Raw genomic sequence first — 27740 nt, 5'->3', positions numbered from 1 at the left:
GTAACCGCAGCTATAGAACAGGCAGAGGTTCAAGACTGGATGAAACCTGTGCTCCTCAGGCAATGTGTTTTAGAAAATACTAACCCAGCAACAAAGTCTATTATACTAACATTCCTGAGGATGTTAGGATAGAGCAGATGTTGGAATGTATGAGCAGGGTGCCTGTAGGCCCCCAGGCTATGTTGGTAGAAGCAGTTCGGGAGTTAGGGAGGGACCTGATTCAGGCCCAGCACCAAGCCTTTGCAGCCCTAGCCCCATTACGTCCATCTGAGAAGCAACAGCGACCACCGACGCGGGCCGTCCCAAGTGTTTTCGATGGGAAAGAAGGACACATTCGACAAGAATGCCCTGTTCGACGAGTCTGGTGCGGGAAGTGCAACATGAATAGCCATAACACCAGTGCATGTGGGCGATCAGGAAACACCCAAATGAGTGCGATGGGCTGCCGCGCAACGACAACAGTGGCAGCCCCTGCACAGCTAGACAACAGCCTGATACTGCCTCAGCAACAAGTTCCAGCATCTGCCAACAAGAATCCGTTCCTGCGAGTGCCCTCCAGCCAGCCACTAGAGGGAGCCTCGGCTTGGACCTGGCGACAGCAATAGATGTTACACTGATCGATCAACAACCGCAAAGGATTGCAACTAAGGTTAAGGGCCCAATAGTAATTAATGGACAGCCACAAGGTGCTTTACTAATTGGGCGATCATCAAGCAGCATTAAAGGACTGTTTATTCTGCCAGGAATTATTGATGCTGACTTTACTGGGACTATATGCATAATGGTACAGACTTTATTTCCCCCAATTCATTTTCCAGCAAACAGCAAAATTGCTCAATTAGTGCCTCTGCCCCAACTGACCAAAGAGATGGAGGCCTCCCCCACGGTTACCAGGGGAACCGCTGGCTTTGGATCAACAGGAGATTTGGCTCTGCTAACTATGGCAATGAATAGCTGTCCAGTGACCGACGTTACCTTCTGCTGAATGGGACACAGATTTGCCTTACTGTATTATTGGATACTGGAGCCGACCTCACCATTGTGGACAATAACCATTGGCCACCCAACTGGCCTTTGGTACCTATGGCTCGTGGGGTTGAAGGAGTTGGGGGACACTCATCAGTGATGCGCAGCAGAGAGCACATTCAAGTGATCATAGATGGGAGAGCCAATATGTATGTAACAGTTATGCCTCTGCCTCAAGGAGTTTATGGCCTAATTGGCCGTGATGTGCTGGACCAGATTGGTGTCATCCTGACTACCAGCGATCCTTTTCAGCTACGGTCACTGCTTCTAAAGCTTTCCGATCCCGTTGAAGTGTTATCAGACACCCCGGTTTGGATCAAGCAGTGGCCGTTGAAAAAGGAAAGCCTTGCAGCAGCGCATCAACTAATTGAGGAACAGCTGTCTCAGGGACATTTACGATTGTCCACTAGCCCGTGGAATACACCCATATTGTTGTCCGGAAAAAGTCAGGGAAATTTCGCCTCCTCCATGATCTGCGTGCGGTAAATGCGCAGATGCAGCCCATGGGAGCCCTCCAGCCCGGGCTGCCCAATCCATCTATGCTGCCTGAACACTGGCATCTACTCATTGTTGATCTGAAAGACTTCTTCTTTACCATCCAACTGCATCCAGAGGATACACAGCGCTTTGCCTTCACCCTCCCATCGATTAATCGTGAAGCACCGGCTCAGCGATTCGAGTGGACAGTATTGCCACAGGAATGAAGAACAGTCCAACACTCTGTCAACTGTTTGTAAGCAATGCCTTACTACCTGTCATAATTGCCTGGCCTACTGCAATATATATCATTATATGGATGACATTCTGATTGCTCAAGAATGCCCTTTCTCTCACCAGCAACATTCCTTTTTGACTCACGCTCTTCAAAAGGAAGGCCTTGTTACTGCTCCTGAAAAGGTTCAGTCTTCGGCACTGTGGAAATACCTTGGGTGGCTGTAACAGACTCACAAATACAACCACAGAAATTACAGATACAGCTTCATGTCCGTACCTTACATGATGCGCAGAAGTTGCTTGGAGACCTACAATGGCTTCGCCCTGTGGTAGGAATTGCCAATGATGAATTGGATGTCCTCTGACCTTACTCCAGGGGGTTGATCCCTCTCGCCCAGTGCACTTATCAGAGGAACAACGATCAACCCTGTCCCGAATTACAGACTACGTTACCCAGCGATGGGTTGACCGCCGAGATCCCCGGCTACCGGTAGACCTCACCATCTTAAATGGCCCATCCCAGCTCATCGGCGCATTAACTCAACACCAAAAGAAAAGGGGAGAAGGTCAAGGTACTGGAAGTGGTATACACAAGGCTACAGCCTCAAAATCCATTCAACAAAAACTGGAGAACCTAGCAGAATTAATTAGAAAGGGCCGAACTCGCATCGTACAGATTACGGGATCTGAACCGGGCAGCATACATCTCCCATCAAGAGGGAGTTGCTTGAATGGTGCATCAGACAATCGGAAGAGTTGCAAGCCAGCCTGCTAACTGCAGCTCAGGATATAGCAGTGACTCCAATCAAATCGCCAGTACTGCAATGGGTGAGCCAACACGACTGGATCATGCCTTCCAAACGCAGTGAGACGCCTCTATCAAACACCATTACTGCTTTCACTGATGCTGGAAAGAAATCTAAGCGTGCCGCCGTCACCTGGTTGGAGGATAAATTATGGCACCACCATGTTTTGTCAGCTCTTCCAGGGGACTCATTGCAAACGCTTGAACTGTCAGCAGTGGTTTGGGTCATCCTTTGATGGCATGATCAACGTCTCAATGTAGTAACTGATTCTTATATGTTGCAGGAGTCCTACACGTATAGAAGATGCACGACTCAGGGACTCAAAAAATCCCAGATTAAATGAACTATTTTGCCGACTTCAATCTGCTTTGCAACAGCGCCAGAATCGTATGCAGTCATTCATATAAGAAGTCATATGTGGTCCAAGGACTAGGGGAAGGAATCAAAGAGCAGACCGACTCGTCACCCTAACAGTGCCACTCAGCAACTTTGTCAAGGCCCACGAGGCTCATGCTACTTTCCATCAGAATGCAAAAGGCCTGAAAAAACAGTTTAATATAACCACTGAAGAAGCAAAGGGATTGTAAGAGCCTGCCCAGAGTGCAGCCATCATGGTCCGGCCTGGGAGTCAGGGTTAACCCCCGAGGGTTGGCCCCTGACCTCTGGCAGATGGATGTGACACATGTACCAGAGTTTGGTCGGTTAAGATATCTGCACGTCACAATTGACACATACAGCCCATTTGTATGGGCCACGCCCCAGACAGGCGAAAAGGTATTGCACGTAGTACGCCATTTGACGAGCTGCTTCGCTGTCATGGGGGTTCCACAGAAGATAAAAACGGACAATGGTCGGCTTATATTACTGAAAAAATAGAAAGTTCTGTCAGAGCTGGGGGGTTGTACACATGACAGGTTGTGTGGTTTAGGCCTGATTGTCAGCCAACCACAATGCAGCAGCTCTCTCTCCCTTCCCCTCCGGCAATGAGAAGGGACAGAGAGCCAGGCTTGGGGTTCAAGATAGGACTGGGATGGGGAAAAATCACCCTTTTATGATCACGAGCAAAAGGCAGACTCGTTAGGGGAAGAAAAAACCCATACATTTATTACAGACTAACAACAACACATAACAGAGTAGGACAGTGAGAAGCATTGCCACATCTTGAGAACACCTTCCCCCCACCCCTCCCTTCTTCCCGGGCTCAGCTCTGCTCCCGATATCTCTACCTCCTCCCCCAGTGGTGCAGGGGCAGGGAATGGGGGGTGCAGTCAGCGCTGCCACTTCCTTCATCTTCGGTGAGGGGAGTGTCTGAAACTTGTTCCCCCTGCTCCATCGTGGTCCCCCTCTCACAGGAGACAGTCCTCCACAAACTTTCTCGACTTGAATTCCTCCCATGGGCTGCAGCGTTCCCCACACTGCTCCGTCATGGGTCACTAACTTGCTCTGACTGGATTCTCTCCCACGGCTGCAGCCCTTCCCGAGCTGCTCTGGCGTGGGACTCCCCCGCATGCTGCAATCCTCCCAGCACTGAATTACAGCAGCAGGGCTACCTTTTCCCATGAGACCCGGCCTTCTTCGGGCACAGAACCTTGATCAGCTGAGCAGGAGCAACAGGATAAATCAATGTCTGCTCCACTGTAGATCTTCATGGGTGGCAGGGGGGGCCGCCCTGCCGTCTCACCACAGGATACAGGGGGTCTCTGCTCCGGCACACCTCCCCCCTCCTTTCTTCCTCCGTTCCTCCACTGACCTTGTTTCATGCAGCTGCAGCAACTCCTCCTCACAAGTCCGATGCCATCACCACGTCCCTTCTTAAATACGTTATTGCAGAGGCGCAGCGATTGGCTCAATTTCCCAAACAGAAGTGGAGCTGACGTGGAGCTGGGGGAGCTTGAGAAGCTTCTCACAGGGGGCACCCCGATAGCCCTCCCCTGCCACCAAAAACTCCACCACTCACTCAGGACACAGTTATTCCCCATTCTCCAACTGGGCAGGCTATAACTGAAAGATCACATCAGACAATTAAAATATATTTACAAAAATTCCACGACGTCAAAAATATCCAAGAGAGAGTAGCTAAGGCACTGTTTGTGATGAATTACCTTTGCATTTTTGGAGATTCAGATGTAGCGCCGGTTAAGAAACATTCTGACACCTCGGGAACAACAAACCACAGGGCATGAAAGTCTATTATAGAGACCTATCCACAGGGAAGTGGGAGGGACCTGCTGAGGTCCAGTTCCTTGGTAAGGCTATATGTGTGTTCTTACTCCCTCAGGCTCCCAGTGGATTCCTGCCAGGTGGACTAAGGCCGCTTTGGACGTTGGACACTCGAAGTTCCAGACTGTTAAATTTCCTTGGGATAACTGAAGCAATGTGGTGGTTTCTGTTACTGGTTTTGGGGGCGCGAATTCGATTGGGGTTGGGATAAGGAGAACCGTGTTCGATCCAAGAGAAAATGTATGGGTAACATTAGGCTGAGCCGCAAACACTACCACCTTTTGCACTAGTCTCGCCACCCAAGTGTGCCCTTTCTAACATGCTTGGTAGGCATCCCCCTGAACGGTGCCAACTGGGGTTCTCTAAACCAAACACTTGCGGAATATGCCCAACGCTGGAACCAATCCAGGAACTGGTATAGGGCTTTTGCATCAAACATGAGTAGCTGGTTTGACAAATATGATTCTTGGGCTAACCGCCTGCCCATTGGCCCACGCCCCCAGGAACTTGAACTAGTAGACTCACTGAATGCCTCTTACTGTGTTTTCCTAGATGCGTCTAAATACCCCTGCAGTGAAGGGAACCGGTACCCTTGCAAGGTCACAGTAGGAACTGAGGTATCCTCACAAGGCAGTAGCGCCTGTTGGGGAAATTGGTGTAAGTCAATCAGCCGAAACAGGCTGCATCCAGCCCCTGGTACTACCACGCCCAGGAGGTTACCTCCTGGCCTATTTCTCATTTGTGGTGATCGGGCATGGCAGGGGATCCTTCCGACCCACTGGAGGGCCCTGCACCATTGGGCGTCTCAGTTGGCCTTACCCCATCATCACCCTAATAAAACCCATCCAGTCCGGATATAGATGCGCACTAAAGACCCTCACTAATGCCTGTGATGACAATGTCAGCTTATGGAACAAATGGGAAGCAATATTCTCTTCTTTCTTTGTCCCAGGTGCTTCTGCTGCCCAAGCGCACCGACAGTTAGAGAAATTATCTTGCTGGGTGGTAAAACAGGCAAATCTTACCAGCACTGTACTTTCAGGCCTAGCCGAGGGTATGAACGAAGTCCAGCATGCCATATTACAAATCGAATGGCCATTGATTTCCTACTCTTGGCGCATGGTCATGGCTGTGAGGATTTTGAGGGTATGTGTTGTATGGATTTGGAAGACAAATCGAGGTCAATTCATACGGAACTTAAACAGCTTGTAGAACATACCCGAAAGATAAAACAAGATGTGGGGTTCTTTGGACTAGACGGACTCACTAACTGGATGGGATTAGGTGGTGGTTAAAAAGCCTTTTCCAAAGTTTGCTTCTTATTCTGATCTTTGTCATTATTGGGCTTGCATGTTTAAGTTGTGCTTTATCATGTATTAAGAAAATCTTTGAACAAACGTTGGGGCAGGCTCTGCTCGTACAAAAAGAAAAAGGGGGAACTATTGGAGAATGGCACAGAGACAAGGGTCATGAGCCCACCGAGCAGTTGTACGATCAGAGCCTGTTCTAGGGGCTGATGCTGCCTCGCTGATGCTGGCCTCACTAGGGTTTGCCTGCAGCTGCTCGCAGCTGCTGATACATGAGGAATGTCAAGGACACTTCGGCCTTGTGTACCGTGGTGTGTCAAAAACAAGTTAAGAGGAATTAGAAATAGTGGCCTCAGAAACTTCTGTTATGGTAACGTGGTCTGAGAAACTTCATCTTATGGTACCGTTGTGTATTGAAAACAAGTTAAGAGGAATTAGAAATAGTGGCATGAGAAACTTAGTGTTAGAGAAGCTTGTGCTGTTAGCTAAGTAGGTGGATCTGTGAATATGACCTTTAGAGCTTAAGCAATCAGCTAGTGACTAGTAGGCATAATAATTATCTGTCTGTATAAATATATGTACCCTGGTCCAATAAAGATATATGATGCTCTATCACCCACATTGAATCCGTCTCGGTGTGTCATTCTCCGTCGCTCCACACATGCATGTGACAATAAACCAGCCACAAACTGGAACCAAAAAGTGGACGAATAGACAAAAATGAGGAAAATAGACATGAAAAATTCTTTAGACCCACATGGTATCTATTGGGAGAATGGTTACATCAAAAAAGAAAAGATCTCTGGCCTACTGCTTTTGCCTGTATATATCTGGGTTTTCACAGGTCTACTTTTCCATTGTGCTTTGATCTTTCCCACAGCAGGGCAGGAAGCTCAAGGATGTTCAATAAGGTGCCTGTGTTTCTCACAGGCCTCTGTTATCTAAGCACAGACATTCTACCTGTCAAGCACACAGAGGTAAACCACAATTAGTGTGATATATGTGTTTTTTGGCACCCCAGCTGCAAGTCACTTGAGCATATTTACAATCCTCGGCAATTTTCCATTCTATTCCCACAACAGGGCAACCTAATAAAAGCCAACAGCTACCTGCAGAGATGGTGGAGCCAAGCTCTTCTGCAGTGGCCAATGATATGACAGGGGCACCAGTCACAAACTACCTTTGGGGAGCTCTAGGCTGAGCCTCAGGAGAAATAGAATGGACTAGGAGGAGCATTGCTGTGATCTCCACCTTTGGAGTGCTTCGGGTTTCAGCTCTACAAAGTCGCAGCCAGCCTGGAGGCTGGACTAAGAGACCCCTAGAAGTCTATTCCCCACCATCTTTCCATGAGCCTGTGCCTTGCACACACCCTACAAGAAGAGACTAAGATGGAGGTGAGGGCCTCTATGTCATAGGACAATTCAGGGTAAAAGGGAGCTCAGGAAGCCTCGAGTCCAATGCCCAGCTCAAAGCAGGGCCAGCTCTGAGGTCAGACCAGGTAGCTCGGTAAATGTCAACATTCACATAGAGAGTTTACACATGAGCCAGGCATCTAAGCCACCATTACAGAATTGAAGATGAGACATTTGACCATCTCCCTGAACACAGCTATCAGTATGCCACCCTCCTGAGATTCCTGGGAACATCCACCTTCTTGTGCAGAAGATTCTTCTGTAAGATTCCTGGCACATCTCCAGACCAGGGGGTGCTCTAGGCCGTAAAAAAGAAAGAAAGTCTGACTTGGGTACTATCAACTTAATTGCTAAAAGAGAGGGAGATGGAGGGATCTCAGAGCTTCCATGTTGCTGCTGAAGATTTAAGCCTCTGAAAAAGGAGCTCAGAATGAAAGTTTTGAACTAACATACCTTTTTGATCATTTCACTTGTGAAGGCTCTGCTCCCCACATCCAGTCACTGGTACCCAGATACCTGCCCGCTTTTCCTTCTTCTCCTCCCCAAACCTGACCAAGTGATGAGAAGAAAGGAAGCAGAAAGGCCCTAGGCCTCTGTGAATCAGTGGGGGTCTGGCACTTGGAGGCCACAGTGTCATTTCATTGTACACCCCGTAAAGAACCAAGCTGGGAAGTGAGACTGAAAGCCCAAATCCACAGGTTCATTGACAGGCAAGGCTGTGTCCGTGGCTGGTCTGGAAACCAGTACACCTCCTGCGTAGTCAAGCTGGTGTTGAAACTCTGGCTTGGGCTTCAATGGTCTCCTGGGCCCAGGGACAGAGGTGTGGGCCCAGACCCGAGGTTGGGCTGCCAGGGCCGATGGAGGCCTATGGATGCTCTCAGTGCCCTGACACTGCACCCACGGGATCCCCCCTGGCAGTGCCCTCGAAGCCAAGTTCTCCTTCCCTGAAGTCCAGGGCCTGTGCTCTGCTCCTCTCCTTCCACATCCCTGGGGATCTGGGAGACCAGGATTTCATGGTCACACCCTGACAATGGTATTCACATCCCTGACCAGTTCTTTTGGGAATACCAGGTCCAGGTGAGCAGACTGAAAGGACTATTTGCCATCTGTGCTAAGAATATTTCCACAAACTCCACAAGAAACGTCCTGGGTGGTTTGCATGCTGCTGTCCCACATGAGCAGTGAATACAAGGAAACTGTGTCCTCCAGAAGACCAGGTTGTGTGATCCACTGATTTCCTGCGATCATTCAATTAAGACATTGTTGACTCCTCACTCTGGCTCTATGACCTGTAAATGGCTGGGATGGAGTTGATTTTCTTCATAGCAGCCCATAGGGTGATGTGCTTTGGATTTGTTACTAAACCAGCACTGATAACACAACAGTGTTTTGACTGTTGCTGAACAGCCCTTGCAGAGCATGAAGGCTTTCTCTTTTTCCCACTCTGCCCCTGCGCAAGTAGGCTGGGGGTACACAAGAAGTTGCAGGGGCACAGCTGGGACAGCTGACCCCAAAGGATCAAAGAGATTTTCCATTCCATATGATGTCAGGCTCAGAAATAATAAAACAAAACAAAACAAACAAAAACATCCCCAACCCCCCCACACTAAAAAAAACAAAAACAAAAACCAAAAAAAAAAAAACAGGAAAAGAAAACAGAACTCAATGGAAGTAGAAAAAAGGGGAGATTTTCATAGTCATGGCATTTGTCTTCTGAAGCCCTGCTTTCCTAGGAATGACTAAACATCTGCTGCTGATGAGACATAGTGCATGAATTCCCCATTTTGCTTTGCTTGCACACACAGATTTTGCTTCACCTATTAAATAGTCTTTGTCCTGACCCATGAATTTTCCTGCTTTTGCACTTCCAATTCCCTCCCATGCCCTGCTGGGGTCGTGGGAGGCAAGGGGAGTGAGCAAATGACTCTGTGGGTGCTTAGCTGCTGCCTGGGGCAAACCAAACTGAACACCTACCACAGTGTCATCATTTCTGGTTTCTCCTTTGACCCACACACATCTCGATATGAGCTTTCCCTCTTGTCCTGTTGAGTGGGCTGAGTGAGTGAGCAGCTGGGTGGCTGTCTGGCTGCTGGTCAAAGTTAACACACCACAGGACCACATCAGGACTGCTGGTCCAGTACGGGGTTCCCCAGCACAAAAGATCCTGACAGACTGGAGCGAGTCCTGCGGAGGCCAGAAGGATGGTTGGGGCCTGGAGCACATTATGGACAAGGAGTGGCTGAGAGAGCTGGGGTTCTGAGAAATCCCTCAGAGCCAAACACTGCAGCAAGGACCCAGGCCAGTTGGTGGGATCTCACTCAATGGATATTTTCAGTATTTGTCAAGACAAGCCCATGAGCACCTGATCTAGCTGGAGCTGTCTGAGACGGGGCTTGGCTGAGAGACCTGCTGTGGCAAGAACTATGGGACTTGGTGCGTCATGAGTGTCAGTAGGAAACTTTTCCTTTTTATTAGTAATGGTGGTAGAGTTGGGTATCACTGGTGTTTCCTCTTCCAGGACTTTTCCAGCCCAGCCCAGCCCCAGCCCAGCTCTCCCCACCTGCCCTGGCCCCAGGGCAGTGCCCACCACAGGATGCTGCAGCACTCTGGGCACTCAACCACAGCTCCAGCTCCTCGGAAGGGCACAGCAGCTCCTGGAGGTCAGACAGGGGGGTCAGCCTTCCCACAAGCACCAGGGCTGATGCTGGCCAAAGGGGCAGGAGGAAACAGAGGCCAGTGTCTCTAGCTCTGCTGCATTCATCTGGTAGGTTGTCCCTAACCTCGACTGCATTTACACCCTTCCCTTCCCCTACCAGCCCTGCTCCCCAGCACAGCACAAGAGTCCTGGCCCTGGGCCTCCTCAGGCAGCTCCTGCACCTCTCCAGTCTCCCTTTCCCATGCCCACTGCGTTCACACTGACCCCCAGGGCACTGTGGAGTCCTTGCTTGCATATACCTTGATTTAGTGCTTTGCTTTTGGGGGATGTCAACTTCGAGGGTGTTTCACTTTGTGTGTCCATTCATTCCCACCCCAGGGCATGTGGTGACCCCTACTCCTCTCCTGACCAAATTATTTTCCATAAAGACAGCTATATGCCATGAGTCTGGCATATATGAAGCAGCCTGAGGAGGTAGTGGGGAGCTCATGCACCATCTTACACCAAGAAGAGAGCCTTTAAAAGCAGAACTTTTTGTCCAGTGAAACCCAATGGACTGTGAGCTTAACTCCAAATACAGGGAGAACATAAGGAGAAAAGAATTTTAAAAGACCAATTCCTTAGACATTTTATTGGCAGCCACTTTGGAGGAAGAACCCAGCCTTCAGGCACTGCACCCAGGAGATCCATTTTATTCAAGAGCTGCTATTGGACACGTCACACCTGACACAGTGTGGTGCAAGAGTAAGACACAACAGGAAAAATCCTCAAGAGAGGTAGTATAAGTCCAGAAAATTATCTATATGTAGGATTATTACAGGGAAAATAGCAGACTCCTGGCCTAAGATAAACTCTGGGAAATGTGAAGTGACTTGAGACAGGTTGTTGTCAGTGAAACTACATCCCTTGGGTCAGTTTCCATAGGGCATCCTGAGCTGCTGGTTCCTCATGCTGTAGGTGAGGGGGTTACTGCAGGAGGCACCACCGAGTACAGAACGGACAGCACCAGGACCAGGGTTGGGGAGGAGATGGAGGGGGGCTTGAGGGAGGCAAACATGGCAGTGCTGAGAACCAGGGAGATTATGGCCAGGTGAGGGAGGGATGTGGAGAAGGCTTTGTGCCATCCCTGCTCAGAGGGGATCCTCAGCACGGCCCTCAAGCTTTGTGCCTAGCACAGTGCAATGAAAACAAGGCAGCCAAATGCAACAAAGACACTAACCATGATAAGCCGAACTTCCCTGAGGTAGGAGTCTGAGCAGCAAGCTTGAGGATTTGGGGATTTCCCAGAAGAACTGGTCAACAGCATTGCCTTGGTGGAGCGGTATTGACAATGTATTGGCTGTGTACAGCACAGCATAGAGAAACCCACCGCCCCAGGCAGCTGCTGCCATGTGGACACAAGCTCTGCTGCCCAGGAGGGTCCCGTAGTGTAGGGGTTGGCAGATGCAACGTAGCGGTCGTAGGCCATGATTGTGAGAATCTCAGCTGACATAAAAAAGAAAAATAGCTGAGCCACACACCCTTGGCAGGAGATGGCCCTAGTGTCCTGCAGGGAATTGACCACGGATTGGGAACAGTGGTGGAGATGGAGCCCAGTCAAGGACTGAAAGTTGAGGAGGAAGTGAGAGAAGGCCAAAACTATTTCTCTTGTTTAGAGCAAAGAAGTTGTTTATGGTAGAATCCTAGTTGGTCAGCATGTTCTACTCATATTATTTTCTTCCTTTCACTCACATAGTTAGTCAACTGCTAGGCAGAATTAATATCAAGATGTTTTGAAATATGCAACGTCTCCCTCAGAAAATTTAAGTAGGCCTTGAGATGGTTCGTTAAGTTTCCTGAGTACCCCTGATAACAAGGGCCTAAGACGCCACTGTCAAGATAATCACCTGGGAATAGTTTAAACTGACCTTCTTGGAGCATCCCAGGGCCAAAGAATGGATGAGCTAACTGCATGACCATATGTGGGCAAAGGAATCCCAAAGTTCAATCACCGGACACTGTGAGGAAGACTATGAACGACCACCAGAGGGGGAAAAGACCCTAATCCTAATTTTATCACACATGCTCGGACTATGTAGATAAATTCTAGGAAATCTTATGTATATGTAGATTAGTTCTCAGAAATCCACAGAATATGTACAAGCTCACAGCACATATTCTCTGTGATTGTACCTGTCTGTGGGAGCACTCGTGGTGGAGCGATCCCCAGTGCTGCCCAGCGCTGCTAATAAAGAATACCTGCTCAGCAGTTCTACTGGATTCTAAGTGTTGAGTGAATTTCTGTGTCAGAAGGAGCAGCCCCTGCGGCCCTGGCTGGAGCAGTCGGGGTGGGGGTGGCTCGGGGGCACCGCGGGGATGTGCCTGGGCTCGGCTCCAGGAGGAAACCACAGACTTCCTGCCCGGGCGCTTGTGGGGGGAGTGCAAGGAGCTCGTGAGGCCACGTGGGCTGTGGTTTGTGCACCTGCAGGCTGCAGCTCCCGAGCCCCCGCGGGGAATAACGGCCCCTCGGTGACATGCTGAGAGTCAGGGATCCGTCTGAGCTGCTTGTCTGCTGCCAGGACAGGGACATGGCCCAGCCCCAGCTCGTTTGAAGGGACCTTCCATGGGGCTCTCCAGGGAGGGACGGTGAGCCAGCGCTCCTGGGATGGGGCTCTGGCCTGGGCTGAGGCCCTTTCCCGCTGCTGCTCCCAGCACAGAGGGGTCTGAAGCAGGGGCAGGGGCTCTTTCCTTCCCCCCGACACTACCCCCGGTGCCGTCCCAGCCCCGTGGTTCCCGTGGCATGGGGATGGCTGGGCACTCGCACCTTGGGCTCTTGGATGTGCCAGTATAGGAGATGCTCAGTGCTCCCGGCCCACACAGCAGGGTTCAAGGCATGAAAAACCCATTTCCCCCACTACAGCCAGCCCTGTCCTGTGACGCCGCACCACCACAGTGATGTGACACCTGCAGCAGAGCCATCCCTCATATATGGTCATGCATGGCACTGGAGACGTTCATTGGAGGGCTGGGCTGTGTCGAGGGGAGATAACTCCCGATAATGTCTAAAAAGGTGCTGCTGCTTTGATTGGCTCCTCCCGTAGCTGGCCTGGCATGCAGAGCTATATTGCCCTCCCGTCATCTTTGTCCCCGTGAGTCCCCAGGACCTGTGACAGGAGTGGCGCGGCAGGGATGTGCTGGCAGGGCAGGAGGCTCAGGATGGGCACAGAGGGACTGCTGTCCCCTCAGGTGCTGGGGCTGCTCCTCTGGGTACAGCTGTGCAGGGTAAGTGCCGGCTCCCTTGTCCCACAGCCCAGGAATAGGGGTACCAGCGTGGTCATCGGGATCTGTTTGGGAATGGGGATTCTTTGCAGGTGCTACAGAGATGATGGACACAACGTGCTCAAGTCCGTGGACCCTGTGCCCTTCCCTGGGCCCATCTGGGTGGGAGACAGTATCTCCTTTTGTAGGGTTTCAGTGTCTAGGGCAGCCTGTGCCTGGCTGGATTCATAGACACCCTGTCCTGGGGTACCTTTTGGGACCCCCTGTCCCCTCGCACTGTGCCTCTGGAGTCGGTGGTGGCCTTGCAGGTGATGGCAGCACCCAGAGATCCTCCCGGGACACTGCTAATGTCTGGGTGTCCTGAAGGGATTTTACACTGTTCACTGCCCCCTTTTTCCAGGGGAGCCCTGACCCCATGAAGACAGTTTGTACCCCACGGAGAGATGGGGACCAGGGCATCTACAGCAGAGAGACACCCTTCCTGGGGGACCCGGACCAGTGCAGGGACTGGGCTGACACCAGGGATGAGAAGAGGATGTGGGTGGGGGATCCTCTGGATCGTCTCAGTGGGAACACGGAAAGCCCTGGGCATGGGGGGGGTTTGGCTGGCTGGCAGGCAGTTGCATGGGAAGCTGCAGGCCTGGGTAACGGGGCTGTTCAGGGGGTGCTGGGGAGGAGCAGGTGCCCAGTGCAGGGCTGGGCAGTGTGCGGGTGGGCATGGGAAGGAGGCAGGTGGCCATTGGGGTGGGAAAAGGTGCCTTGTGTGGTGGGATGGTGAATGACCCAGCAGGCTGGATCTGGGCACCCCAGCCTTGCACAGCCCATGAGGATAGAAGGGACCCCTGAACTGCCCTGGGGACAGCCTGGATGGGAGTGGGCTCCCACCCTGGTGCCTCTGACTCTACCTTGGCAGTGGGCTCCCCCAGACCCACAGTCTGGGGCTGGTGCTCCCCTGACCCATCCCATCTTGGTGTTTGAAGGTGCTGTGGAGGTGAGGCTGGCAGACGGGGCAGGCGCTGTGCTGGGAGAGTGGAGGTGAAACAACAGGGCAAGTGGGGGACGTGTGTGATGACTACTGGAGCATGAAGAATGCAGCAGTGGTTTGTAAACAGCTGGACTGTGGGTCTGCTGTTGGAGCTCCTCGGTACGGACACTTTGGGCCAGGATCTGGCCCCATTTGGATGGATGATGTTGGCTGTAATGGCACCGAATCTGCCCTGTCTGACTGCACACACGGAGGATGGGGTGAACATGACTGTGACATTCTGAGGATGCTGGAGTGTGTGTGTTCAGGTAAGAGACAACCTATTCCATACTTCTGGGCTGGGATGTGGAAAGGATCTGGCTGTGCCCTCAGGGAGCAATGCGGACACTGGAGCACTGCTCAATGTGGCCAGTCACACTGCGAGCTGGGACTGTCATTGCTGGTGACCCCAGTCCCTGGGGAAAGCCGAGTGAGCCTACCCAGGGTGAACTAACCCTGCCACAGTGTCTCATCCCCTCTTCAGCCAGTGTCTTAGGCTGCAAATGAACACTCTGTCCCTGCCCCAGTGTGTCCACTGGTATCCACTGGTCTCCACCCAGTCTGCCCATTCCCAGCCAACAGTGCTGAGGGCCCTGTGCTGGAGAAACCAGGGTGGGACTTTCTCAGAACATCACACCTTGGAGGAACGGCATGAGGTGGCTGGTCCCTGTGGGTCATTCCCCCTCACAGGCATGAGTACCTCAGCTGAATCAGACCGGCTTTTCAGGGAGCACAAGTGCTGTCCCTGGGCAGAGGAGCAGGGTGGCACACAGCCCTTGGCGCCTGTCCCCAGGGCTGTGCTTTGTGATCCAGCACTGCGAGGCCTTGGAGCTCGGCAGCTGCTGGACTCTGGCTGCTCCCGACTGCATCACCCGTGCACAGGCTAGCACTCAGACATCCCTGGGACTGTGACAGCCCAGCAGGGACACGGCCCCATGCAGGCAGCACTGATCTGCTGCCTAGCCCCTCCCGCCTGCCCACAGCAACCCACACTCCCCACGAAACAGGGGCTTGGGCAGCACTTACTGACTCTCAGCTGTGCCTGCTGTCACCTCCAGAGCCAGCGTGAGCCCAGGGCCACATGTGGTTCTCCTGCCCCTTTGCCTGACCGTTAGCTTGGGACCTGTGCACTCTGGTCAGAGCACTGTGTCCCTGGCTGAGGAGACCCGCTCCCAGCAGGCATCGGAGGGGTCTGGACAGGCACCAGCCATGGTAACAGCTGCACCGTTTCTGAGCTCTGTGACATCTCCCTGCTAACAGGGTCCTCCCAGCACCCCGGCACACCCCTGGGAGCGGGTGCCATTTATGGCTGCATCAAGGTGATGGCCCTGCCTGGTGCCAAGCTCTGTAGGGACTGAGCAGGCTGCAGCAGTCATTAACACCTGGGCCACTTCCTCTGGACCCAAAATGTGCACACCACTGCGGTGCTGGGGGGACCATGCAAGGCATCACGGGGCACCTTGTGCAGCAGCAACTTGTCTGAGCAGTGCCTGGTGCTGTCTGTCAGACACATACATTTGGATCTTGTAATAGTATAGAGAAGGGGAGCAGAGGGGCCTGGATATGCTTGTGCCACCAACTCTCCACCAACAGCTTCTTCTAAGATGTGCAGTGTGTGACTTTGGTCACAACTTCCATGGAGGTGGTCTGGGATGTGGGAATGGGAATGCCACAAGACTTGGGAACTCCCAGTTGATTTGTTGATTTTCTTTTTTTTCCAGAATTTGTCCGTCTGGTGGAAGGGAAGAACTGCTGCTCAGGACGCGTGGAGATCCGTGACGGGGACCTGTGGAAAAGTGTCTGTGATTCCCACTTTGATCCCAAGGCTGCTGACGTGCTCTGCAGGGAGTTGCAGTGCGGCGCAGCCCTGCCTGTCGCTGGAGGAAGTCACGTTGGAGAAGGGTGGGTCCCATGTGGGATGGAGAGCTGCGGTGTGTGGGGAATGAATCCCTCCTCGCCTCCTGCCCCAGGGGGTCCCCTCGGGACCAGCCCTGCACCCACGCAAACAGCGCTGCTGTGAACTGCACAGGTAAGGACTCAGGATGGGCTGTTGAACACCGGGGCTGTGCGGGGGCAGGGGAGGAGTGAAGGGACTGTGCTGGCCTTGGCCTGAGAACGGAGGGGTGATGTTGTCTCCTGCAGTCTGCAGTTATGCAGGAAAAGATGCAGAAGCCAATGTCTCGCTTCTGTTCTGTCCTCCTGCATTTGGTGCACGGCTGCCGAAAGGTTCCAGATGGGGACAGAGTCCCTCTGTCCCCTTAGTTACTGTAGCTGCTCCTCTGGGTGCAGTTGTGCAGGGGGAAATGCTGCTGTCCTGCAACAAGCCCTGGGGCCAAGGAGCAGCACAGGGATCCCTCTGGAAACGGGGCTTCTTCCCATGTGTCGATGTGACAAGGGGTAGAAAGTGAACAGGTTCACTGAGCCTGTGCTCTCTGCGTGGCAGAAGGGCTTTTCTGCTTCCAGGGCTCCCACGTTTCTGGCCGTTGGTACCCGGGTGTGGATTTGCCATCCTTGGGCACCGTCCCTGGGGCCCTGGCTCTGCCAGCTCTGTTCCCTGTGAGCTGGTGGTGCCTTAACTGGTGGCTCTTTGTTCTGTCATCCCAGAGGCACAGCCAGCCTCCGGGGTACCCAGGAAGGGTGTGGGCTCTTCACTCTTGTCCCGGAGTCAGGGTGATCCCCGGCCTGACTGGGGGTGGGTTGTGCTTGTGGAGACAGGGGAACTGGGGTATCTGTTCCCAGAGGCTCGCAAAGGGGTGACCTTCCTGTGGGGATCCCCGACAAGGTCAGGTCTGGGCTGATGCCCAAGGACAAGGAGGGGGCATGGTTTGGGAGGCCTCACTGGGACCATCATGTTGCTCCACAGGGACACAGAAAGTCCTGAGGGAGGAGGGTGAGTTGGGAGGGGCCCAGGGCAGGCTGTGGTCCAGGGGAGCTGGGGGCTCTGAGAAGGAGTAGCCGTGTGATCCTGGGGGATCCCTGGTGGGGACAGGTCCCTTTTCAGGGTGCTGTCTGGGGAGGAGCAGGAGCCCTGAGTGGGCACGGGCCAGGGGCGAGGGGCTGTTGGAGTGGAAGGAAGTGCCAAAGTCTGTGGTGGCACAAATGACCCAGCAGGGCTGGAGCTGGGAACCCCCAGCCTTGCACAGCCCATGAGGATAGAAGGGACCCCTGAACTGCCCTGGGGACAGCCTGGATGGGAGTGGGCTCCCACCCTGGTGCCTCTGATTCTACCTTGGCAGTGGGCTCCCCCAGACCCACAGTCTGGGGCTCGGTGCTCCCCTGACCCATCCCATCTTGGTGTTTGAAGGTGCTGTGGAGGTGAGGCTGGCGGACGGCGGCAGGCGCTGTGCTGGGAGAGTGGAGGTGAAACAACAGGGCAAGTGGGGGACCGTGTGTGGTGACCAGTGGAGCATGAAGAATGCGGCAGTGGTTTGTAAGCAGCTGGACTGTGGGTCTGCTGTTGGAGCTCCTCAGTACGGACACTTTGGGACAGGATCTGGCCCCATTTGGATGGATGATGTTGGCTGTAATGGCACCGAATCTGCCCTGTCTGACTGCACACACGGAGGATGGGGTGAACATGACTGTGAGCATTCTGAGGATGCTGGAGTGGTGTGTTCAGGTAAAGAGACAACCTATTCCATACCTCTGGAGCTCAGATTGTGAAAAGAACCTTGCTTTGCCCTCATGGAGCAACAGTCAGGCACCGGAGTATTGCCCAGTGTGGCCAGTCACACTGCCGAGCTGGAACTGTCATTACTGGTGTCCCCAGTTCCTGGGGAAAGCCTAGAGTGAGCCTAACCTAGGGTGAACTAACCCTGCCACAGTGTCTCATCCCCTCTTCAGCCAGTGTCTTAGGCTGCAAATGAACACTCTGTCCCTGCCCCAGTGTGTCCACTGGTATCCACTGGTCTCCACCCAGTCTGCCCATTCCCAGCCAACAGTGCTGAGGGCCCTGTGCTGGAGAAACCAGGGTGGGACTTTCTCAGAACATCACACCTTGGAGGAACGGCATGAGGTGGCTGGTCCCTGTGGGTCATTCCCCCTCACAGGCATGAGTACCTCAGCTGAATCAGACCGGCTTTTCAGGGAGCACAAGTGCTGTCCCTGGGCAGAGGAGCAGGGTGGCACACAGCCCTTGGCCGCCTGTCCCCAGGGCTGTGCTTTGTGATCCAGCACTGCGAGGCCTTGGAGCTCGGCAGCTGCTGGACTCTGGCTGCTCCCGACTGCATCACCCGTGCACAGGCTGGCACTCAGACATCCCTGGGACTGTGACAGCCCAGCAGGGACACGGCCCCATGCAGGCAGCACTGATCTGCTGCCTAGCCCCTCCCGCCTGCCCACAGCAACCCACACTCCCCACGAAACAGGGGCTTGGGCAGCACTTACTGACTCTCAGCTGTGCCTGCTGTCACCTCCAGAGCCAGCGTGAGCCCAGGGCCACATGTGGTTCTCCTGCCCCTTTGCCTGACCGTTAGCTTGGGACCTGTGCACTCTGGTCAGAGCACTGTGTCCCTGGCTGAGGAGACCCGCTCCCAGCAGGCATCGGAGGGGTCTGGACAGGCACCAGCCATGGTAACAGCTGCACCGTTTCTGAGCTCTGTGACATCTCCCTGCTAACAGGGTCCTCCCAGCACCCCGGCACACCCTGGGAGCGGTGCCATTTATGGCTGCATCAAGGTGATGGCCCTGCCTGGTGCCAAGCTCTGTAGGGACTGAGCAGGCTGCAGCAGTCATTAACACCTGGGCCACTTCCTCTGGACCCAAAATGTGCACACCACTGCGGTGCTGGGGGGACCATGCAAGGCATCACGGGGCACCTTGTGCAGCAGCAACTTGTCTGAGCAGTGCCTGGTGCTGTCTGTCAGACACATACATTTGGATCTTGTAATAGTATAGAGAAGGGGAGCAGAGGGGCCTGGATATGCTTGTGCCACCAACTCTCCACCAACAGCTTCTTCTAAGATGTGCAGTGTGTGACTTTGGTCACAACTTCCATGGAGGTGGTCTGGGATGTGGGAATGGGAATGCCACAAGACTTTGGGAACTCCCAGTTGATTTGTTGATTTTCTTTATTTTTCCAGAATTTGTCCGTCTGGTGGAAGGGAAGAACCGCTGCTCAGGACGCGTGGAGATCCGTGACGGGGACCTGTGGAAAAGTGTCTGTGATTCCCACTTTGGTCCCAAGGCTGCTGACGTGCTCTGCAGGGAGTTGCAGTGCGGCGCAGCCCTGCCTGTCGCTGGAGGAAGTCACGTTGGAGAAGGGGTGGGTCCCATGTGGGATGGAGAGCTGCGGTGTGTGGGGAATGAATCCCTCCTCGCCTCCTGCCCCAGGGGGTCCCCTCGGGACCAGCCCTGCACCCACGCAAACAGCGCTGTGAACTGCACAGGTAAGGACTCAGGGTGGGCTGTTGAACACCGGGGCTGTGCCGGGGGCAGGGAGGAGGCAGGGACTGTGCTGGCCTTGGCCTGAGAACCGGAGGGGTGATGTTGTCTCCTGCAGTCTGCAGTTACGCAGGAAAAGATGCAGAAGCCAATGTCTCGCTTCTGTTCTGTCCTCCTGCATTTGGTGCACGGCTGCCGAAAGGTTCAGATGGGGACAGAGTCCCTCTGTCCCCTTAGTTACTGTAGCTGCTCCTCTGGGTGCAGTTGTGCAGGGGGAAATGCCTGCTGCCCTGCACAAAGCCCTGGGGCCAAGGAGCAGCACAGGGATCCCTCTGGAAACGGGGCTTCTTCCCATGTGTCGATGTGACAAGGGTAGAAAGTGAACAGGTTCACTGAGCCTGTGCTTCTCTGCGTGGCAGAAGGGCTTTTCTGCTTCCAGGGCTCCCACGTTTCTGGCCGTTGGTACCCGGGTGTGGATTTGCCATCCTTGGGCACCGTCCCTGGGGCCCTGGCTCTGCCAGCTCTGTTCCCTGTGAGCTGGTGGTGCCTTAACTGGTGGCTCTTTGTTCTGTCATCCCAGAGGCACAGCCAGCCTCCGGGGTACCCAGGAAGGGGTGTGGGCTCTTCACTCTTGTCCCGGAGTCAGGGTGATCCCCGGCTGACTGGGGGTGGGTTGTGCTTGTGGAGACAAGGGAACTGGGGTATCTGTTCCCAGAGGCTCGCAAAGGGGTGACCTTCCTGTGGGGATCCCAGACAAGGTCAGGTCTGGGCTGATGCCCAAGGACAAGGAGGGAGCATGGGTTGGGAGGCCTCACTGGGACCATCATGTTGCTCCACAGGGGACACGGAAAGTCCTGAGGGAGGAGGGTGAGTTGGGAGGGCCCAGGGCAGGCTGTGGTCCAGGGGAGCTGGGGGCTCTGAGGAGTAGCCGTGTGATCCTGGGGGATCCCTGGTGGGGACAGGTCCCTTTTCAGGGTGCTGTCTGGGGAGGAGCAGGAGCCCTGGTGGGCACGGCCAGGGGCGAGGGGCTGTTGGAGTGGAGGAAGTGCCAAGTCTGTGGTGGCACAAATGACCCAGCAGGGCTGGAGCTGGGCACCCCCAGTCTTGCACAGCCCATGAGGATAGAAGGGACCCCTGAACTGCCCTGGGGACAGCCTGGAGGGGAGTGGGCTCCCACCCTGGTGCCTCTGACTACCTGCAGGGCTCCCCAGACCCCAGTGCTGGGGCTCGGTGCTCCTGACGTCTGGTGTTTGAAGGTGCTGTGGAGGTGAGGCTGGCGGACGGCGGCAGGCGCTGTGCTGGGAGAGTGGAGGTGAAACAACAGGGCAAGGGGGACCGTGTGTGGTCACTACTGGAGCATGAAGAATGCAGCAGTGGTTTGTAAACAGCGGCTGTGGGTCTGCTGTTGAAGCTCCTCAGTACGGACACTTTGGGCCAGGATCTGGCCCCATTTGGATGGATGATGTTGGCTGTAATGGCACCGAATCTGCCCTGTCTGACTGCACACACGGAGGATGGGGTGAACATGACTGTGGTCATTTGATGATGCTGGAGTGGTGTGTTCAGGTAAGATGACAACCTATTCCATACCTCTGGGGCTCAGATTGTGGAAGGAACCTGGCTGTGCCCTCAGGGAGCAACAGTCAGGCATCGGAGCATTGCCCAGTGTGGCCAGTCACACTGCTGAGCTGGAACTGTCATTACTGATGTCCCCAGTCCCTGGGGAAAGCCAGTGGGAACCTGCCCAAGGGTGCCTTACCTGTGCCTGGTCCCTGAGCTGGTGCAGATGAACCCTCTATCCCTGCCCTGCATGGTCTGTTGATTGCCATCTTTCTCCTCCTGTTCACCCAGGAGCTGTCTGGCAGTGCTCAGGGCCAGCTGTCCCCATGCCAGAGGCACCAGAAGTGACTCCTGTGGCCACCCACCGTCCTGTGGAAGGGCGTGAGATGGGGAGCTACTTTGCGGTTGTCCCCCTTAGCAGACACAGGTCCCTTGGCTGATGTGTTTGTGCCACCAGCACCCCCTGAGAGCAGCTGGGGATGTCGTAGGTTTTTTTTGCCTGTGGCCACCTTGGAGATCAGCTGGCATGTAGTCAGGGTATTACCAGATGGCTGTGGGAACTCTCAGGGGTCATTGGTTGGTCCAGAATCTGTCCGGCTGCTCTAAGGGCACCGGTCCTCCTGAAGACGTATAGTGATCCATGATGAGGACCTGTGTGACTCACACTTTGGTCCCAATGGTGCCAACGTGGTTTGCAGACTCTGCTGTGGGTCTGCAATAGACACACACCCCTGAGTGCTGTGATGGTGGAGAGAAAGTGTGTAACTTGACATGGATGCCTTTGTGACACCATCACTCCTTAAATAGCTTCTTCTGAGATGTGCAGTGAGCGATTTTGGTCACAGTTTGCGTGGAGATGGTCTGGGATGTGGGCATGGGAATGCCACAAGGCTCTGGGAACTCCCAGTTGATTTATTTCCAGGATTTTTCCGTCTGGTGGAAGGGAAGAACCTCTGCTCAGGACGTGTGGAGATCTATGATGGGGACATGTGGAAAAGTGTCTGTGATTCCCACTTTGGTCCCAAGGCTGCTGACGTGCTCTGCAGGGAGTTGCAGTGCGGCGCAGCCCTGCCTGTCACTGGAGGAAGTCACGTTGGAGAAGGGGTGGGTCCCATGTGGGATGGAGAGCTGCGGTGTGTGGGGAATGAATCCCTCCTCACCTCCTGCCCCAGAGGGCCCCCCCGGGACAAGCCCTGCACCCACGCAAACAGCGCTGTTGTTAAATGCACAGGTAAGGACTCAGGGTGGGCTGTTGAACACCGGGGATGTGGTAGGGGTTGGGGAACAGAGCAGGGACCGTGCTGGGCCGAGTGTGAGGACAGGAGGGGTTGATGGGTTTGTTTGCAGCATGACAATACTGCAGAATGAGAACAAAGGCATGTGGTCCCTCTGGCCCCTCCACCAGCTACTGAGGGTACAGGAGCACGAATCCACTCTCTTTTCTCCACATCTGTCCCCAGAGTACACAGGGATCAGACTGGTGAATGCAGCACAGTGTGTGCGGGGAGGGTGGAGGTCCAGGTGCTGGGACCTGGGGGACCCTCTGTGCCTCCCGCTGGGACCTCTCGGATGCCCACGTTCTCTGTCGTCAACTCAACTGCGGGTTTGCTGAGTCCATTCCTGGAGGAGAATATTTTGGGAGAGAAACTGGCCCTGTCTGGAGAGACTCATTCCACTGTGACGGGACTGAAGCTCTCCTGCAACAGTGCCCAGTGACCACCCTGGGGGCCTCACCGTGCTCCCAAGGGAACGCTGCTGCTGTCCTTTGCTCAGGTTAGTGCTGGAAAAATGCTGCATAAACTCCATTTGTCACTTGTGTGCAACATAGCCACTAAAAGTAGGGGTTCCATGGCCGTATCAGGCTGAATTTCTCCTTGGGGAAACCCTGGCTTCCCCAGGAACTGTCTGGAGGGCTTTCCCTGCTCAGACTGACCGCTCGACTTTGGGAGAGCTGAGGACTGAACGGAGGCAGGCATCTGCCCCCAGGGCAGTGGCTTAGGCCCCAGCACCACCTCCAGGCCCGGGCTCCTCTGTCCTCGTACTGTGCAGCGAGCCCAGGACAGGGCTGCAGGGCTCTGCTCCATCCCCCTGGCTGCAGCCAACCGCATCCCGTCCCCACAGAGAGCCCTGCAGAGCCTCATCCCCCCACCCAGGCAGGAGCTGGTGCCCCCAGCAGCAGCTGACCTGGCTGTGAGCTGCAGGGAGGGCCCAGGCTTTGCCCTTGTTTCTCGTCAGCACAAGGCTCCATCTTGTCCCATTTGGTTGAAAATCCCCCCTCGCCCTGCTCCCTGCAGGGTGTCATGCTCCCAGTGCCGCCGATGGCCGTGGCATTCTCTGCTCTCCCCAGGCCCAGCCGGCTTTGGATCCCTGCGGCTGGTGGGCGGAGGGAGCCGGTGCGACGGACGAGTGGAGATCTTCCAGGATGGGGAGTGGGGCAGAGTCCTGGATGAGAAGTGGGACATGCAGGAGGCCAGCGTGGTGTGCCGGCAGCTGCAGTGCGGAGAGGCAGGGACAGCCTACAACCCCCCAAAGCCTGAGCGAGGGACGGGCCCCGTGGGGCTGCGAGGGGTCCGGTGCGCAGGGCACGAGGCCAAGCTGACCCTCTGCAACACCTCCCTGCCCGGCACTGCGCTGGCAGCAGGGCTTGCGGAGGACGTGGGAGTCATTTGCTGGGGTGAGTGGCACTGCCCAGGCGCCCAGGTGATGGTCTGCGCAGGCGAGCAGGCCCTGACAGCGACTGGGGTTTCCACCCGCTGCAGGGAGCCGGCGGGTCCGGCTGGTGAACGGGGCCGGGCGCTGTGCAGGGAGAGTGGAGATCTACTCCCAGGGCATCTGGGGGACTGTCTGCGACGACGGCTGGGACCTGTCTGATGCCGCCGTCGTTTGCCACCAGCTGGGCTGCGGAGAGGCAGTGGAGGCAGCCGGCTCCGCTCGCTTCGGGGAAGGCTCCGGGCAGATCTGGCTAGATGGTGTGAACTGCTCCGGGGCCGAAGCTGCTCTCTGGGACTGCCCGGCTGGGCCCTGGGGGCAGCACGACTGCGGGCACAAAGAGGATGCGGGAGTCATCTGCTCAGGTCTGTGCCACCTCAGGAGCTGTGGTGGGAGCCTGGTCCCGGGGTAGGGCAGGACGCGGGGAGAGCCGACCATGGCCAAGGCTGCCCCTGGATGCCTCTGAGCTCCTGCCCGAGGCCCACCCGTGCATGGACACCCTCAGTCCCACGGGGGATCCCTGGGGAGCTCAGCTGTCCCCGAGGGTTCGCGGGAAGGGCAGGGCTGGCTGTAAATCCGGGACTTCTCTCTGCCCCTGGGTGCAAGGGGGATGTGGTGGCCTTGCCCCTGCCCTGGCTGAGGTCCTGGAGGGATGTAGAGGTGTCCTGGCTCCCACAGCCCCAGATCAGCCTGTTCCCGCTTTGGGGCCTTTTCTTCCCAGAGTTCGTGGCCCTGAGGCTGGAGAACAGCGACGGCTGCTCCGGGCGCCTGCAGGTTTTCTACAACGGGACATGGGGGAGCATTTGCTCTAACTCCATCACTGACAACACGGTGACACTGGCGTGCAAGGAGCTGGGCTGCGGGGACGGAGGATCCCTGGAAACACGCCTGCCCTCTGGCAGGGTGTCTGGCCCTGCCTGGCTGGATCGCGTGCAGTGTGGGGAGACAAACAGCTCTTTCTGGCAGTGTCCCTCCACACCCTGGAACCCACAGTCATGTGAATACCTGGAAGAGGAGATCCGCATCACCTGCAATGGTAACTCTGAGGCACCCAGGCACCAGTGTCACCCCAGCTCCTGCTCCCCACGGGGCATGGCCAAACACAGAGAAAGAGCTTGGAGAGGCTTTTACTTTCCATGCCAGACCCAGTGGCAGAAACATGACCGCGGCCACACATGTCCAGCAGCAGTTGCCTGCAACTGGGGGTTGCCAGCAGTGCCTGCAGGAAGCAGAGGCATCTCCAGGTGAGGTCTCAGAAGAGACCCGACAGGCTTTCAGAAGAGCCTCCCCTCCATAGACAAGCTACTGCTGCTCTGTGAAGCCAGGGACCTTCTGGGGCTGAGCAATCAGGGTCCCCCCACAGTCCTGCACGTGTCCCATGGATGATGGGGTTTCAGTTGCTGCCGTGCCCCAGATGGTGCAGGGAGGCCTGAGCAGAGCTTAGCCCTGCTCTCTTCTACATGATCCCCCAAACCAGCCCCGTCACCACAGTGTTTCCTTCTTCAGGGGGACAGCCAGAAATGCACCCGACTCCGCTGGTGCCGTGCCCCAACTCCACGAGCTGCACAGGTAGGGAGGTCCCCTCTGTGTCTGGAAGGGCTCTTCCTGCTCTCCCGGTGCCATGGGAGGTCTTTCCTTTCTCCAGCCAGGGAGAAGATTCGTGCCGTGGGAGGCAAGGACGGGTGCTCGGGCAGAGTGGAGGTCTGGCACCGTGGCTCCTGGGGGACGGTGTGCGACGACTCGTGGGACATGCAGGATGCCGAGGTGGCGTGCAGGCAGCTGGGCTGTGGCCCTGTGGTGTCTGCCCTGCATGAGGCTGCATTTGGGATGGGGACGGGCCCCATCTGGCTGGAGCAGGTGGAGTGCCGGGGGACGGAGCCATCCCTACAGGACTGCTGGGCCCGGCCCGGGGACAGCGGGGCTTGCCGGCACAAGGAAGATGCTGCCGTGCGCTGCTCAGGTGAGTGGCAGGTCTGGGAGCCCTTGCTCGGGTATTGGCAGGGAGCTAGGGAAGGCCTTTTGTCCACACAGTCCTGGCATGGACCCCGACCTCCCGAGAGAAAGAACGTTCCTGTGGAGTGCAGGAGCCCGGTGCCAGGCAGGGAGCAGCCTCAGTGTAACTGGCCGTGCTCTGGCCACTGCCCGTGGGGCTCTGCAGCCCCAGGGCTATCCCCTGGGCTGCCTCTGCCATCCTGCCTGCTTCCCAGAGCAGAGGTGCTGGGCTCTGCCCCGGCCTCCCTTTCTGGCACTACAGGAGGGGCAATTTGGGTTGGATGTGTCAGGGACATCTAGACACACACACACACACACACACACACACACACACACACACACGGTGTGTTGGGGAGGAGGTTTCCTGATACCCACACACCCAGTGTCTAAGCCCAGCTCTCCTTTTCCTCCTCTGCAGCTACACCCAGGACGACAACACCCCCACCCCGAGCAGGTAACTTGTCCTCCCCCCAGGCTGGATACCCCCGGGGCCAGGCTGTGACCCACAGCTGGATGGAAGGGGCTCCTAGCTGGGGTGTGAAACTGCCTGGAGGAGATACTGGAGTGGTGGCAGGGGGCTGGGGAGAGCTGTAATTTACCCAGGAGGGTGGAAGCTTCCCTGTCACTCACCCCTGGGTGCTGCCCCTTCGAAGTTGTCTCCCATGCAGATCCCACCCAAAGCCATCAGAGCAGCAGCGGGAGAGTCTCAGTGCCCGTCATCATGTGCATCATCCTGGGGACCCTTGTCTGCCTGCTCCTGGCCCTCCTGGCTGGACAAGTGCTGAGCGCCAGGGCTGGACGCAGAGGTGGGTCCTTGCCCAGAGGTGCTGGGGGGAGATACCTCCTGGCAGGGCTGTGGGGTGCTGCAGGGGGTGTCAGCAAGGGGCACAGGCAGAGCGGGAGGGTGAGACTGTGTGCTGCTACCTGCCTCATGTGCTTCCCCGTTCAGTGCCTGGCTGTGGGGCACCAGAAGCAAGGGGTGGAGAGAGCCCTGAGGTGGGGGCAGTTAGCCATGGGGTGAGGAGAGAAATGGCAGAGAGGGGATGGCCAAGGCTGGCAGTGCTCTCGGTAGTGCTGGAGGGGGCTCTGGGGCAAGAGAGGTGCTAGGAGGAGTGTGGGGCAGCAGGGTCCATCACCGTGGTGTCAGGCCCCCAGGCTGTCCCCCTGCCCAGCCCTGCCCACCCCCTGGTGGGACAGGGGCAGGTAGGGGCAAGCTCCAGGTGACGAGGAAATGTGGGAACATATCCAGGGTGAGACAAGGGGGACATTGTGCACAGGCCAGAGGGGCATGAGCGCTGTCTCCAAAGGGATGATGTGAGGGTGATGCTGCCCCAGATAATCTTCACACCAATGCTGCCCTCACTGGGGATGTGGCAGCTGTGCCTGGACAGTGCAGTGGGGCTGTGCTGTTGGACCAGTCCTGAGGTGGCACATGGAACCGTTTGGGGAGCACAGTGGGGTCCCTTTGCCCCTCTGCCTGTCCCTGTGCCAGCCCTGTCTCTGTCCACAGGCTCCAGCAGAGCCCAGGAGCCCTTCCCCGAGGCTGTGTACGAGGAGATCGGGTACAGCCCAGCGTGGGAGAAACGGGCCAAGTTTGATCGCTCAGGTGGGTGTGGGTCTTCCCTGGAGGCACATCCGCAGGACCCTTTCCTCTGGCCCCAACCGAGAGCCTGA

General features: G+C 55.6%; 1 pseudogene; it reads left to right on the top strand.

Annotated features, from left to right (window-relative positions):
- The first annotated feature begins 403 nt into the window (after positions 1-403).
- On the top strand, positions 404-27740 carry LOC122153058 (annotated as a pseudogene).

This window comes from Tyto alba, unplaced genomic scaffold (genome assembly GCF_018691265.1).
Source record: "Tyto alba isolate M040663 unplaced genomic scaffold, T.alba_DEE_v4.0 Super-Scaffold_15, whole genome shotgun sequence".
In the NCBI taxonomy this organism is placed as follows: Eukaryota; Metazoa; Chordata; class Aves; order Strigiformes; family Tytonidae; genus Tyto; species Tyto alba.
This window is presented reverse-complemented; position numbering and strand designations above follow the sequence as displayed.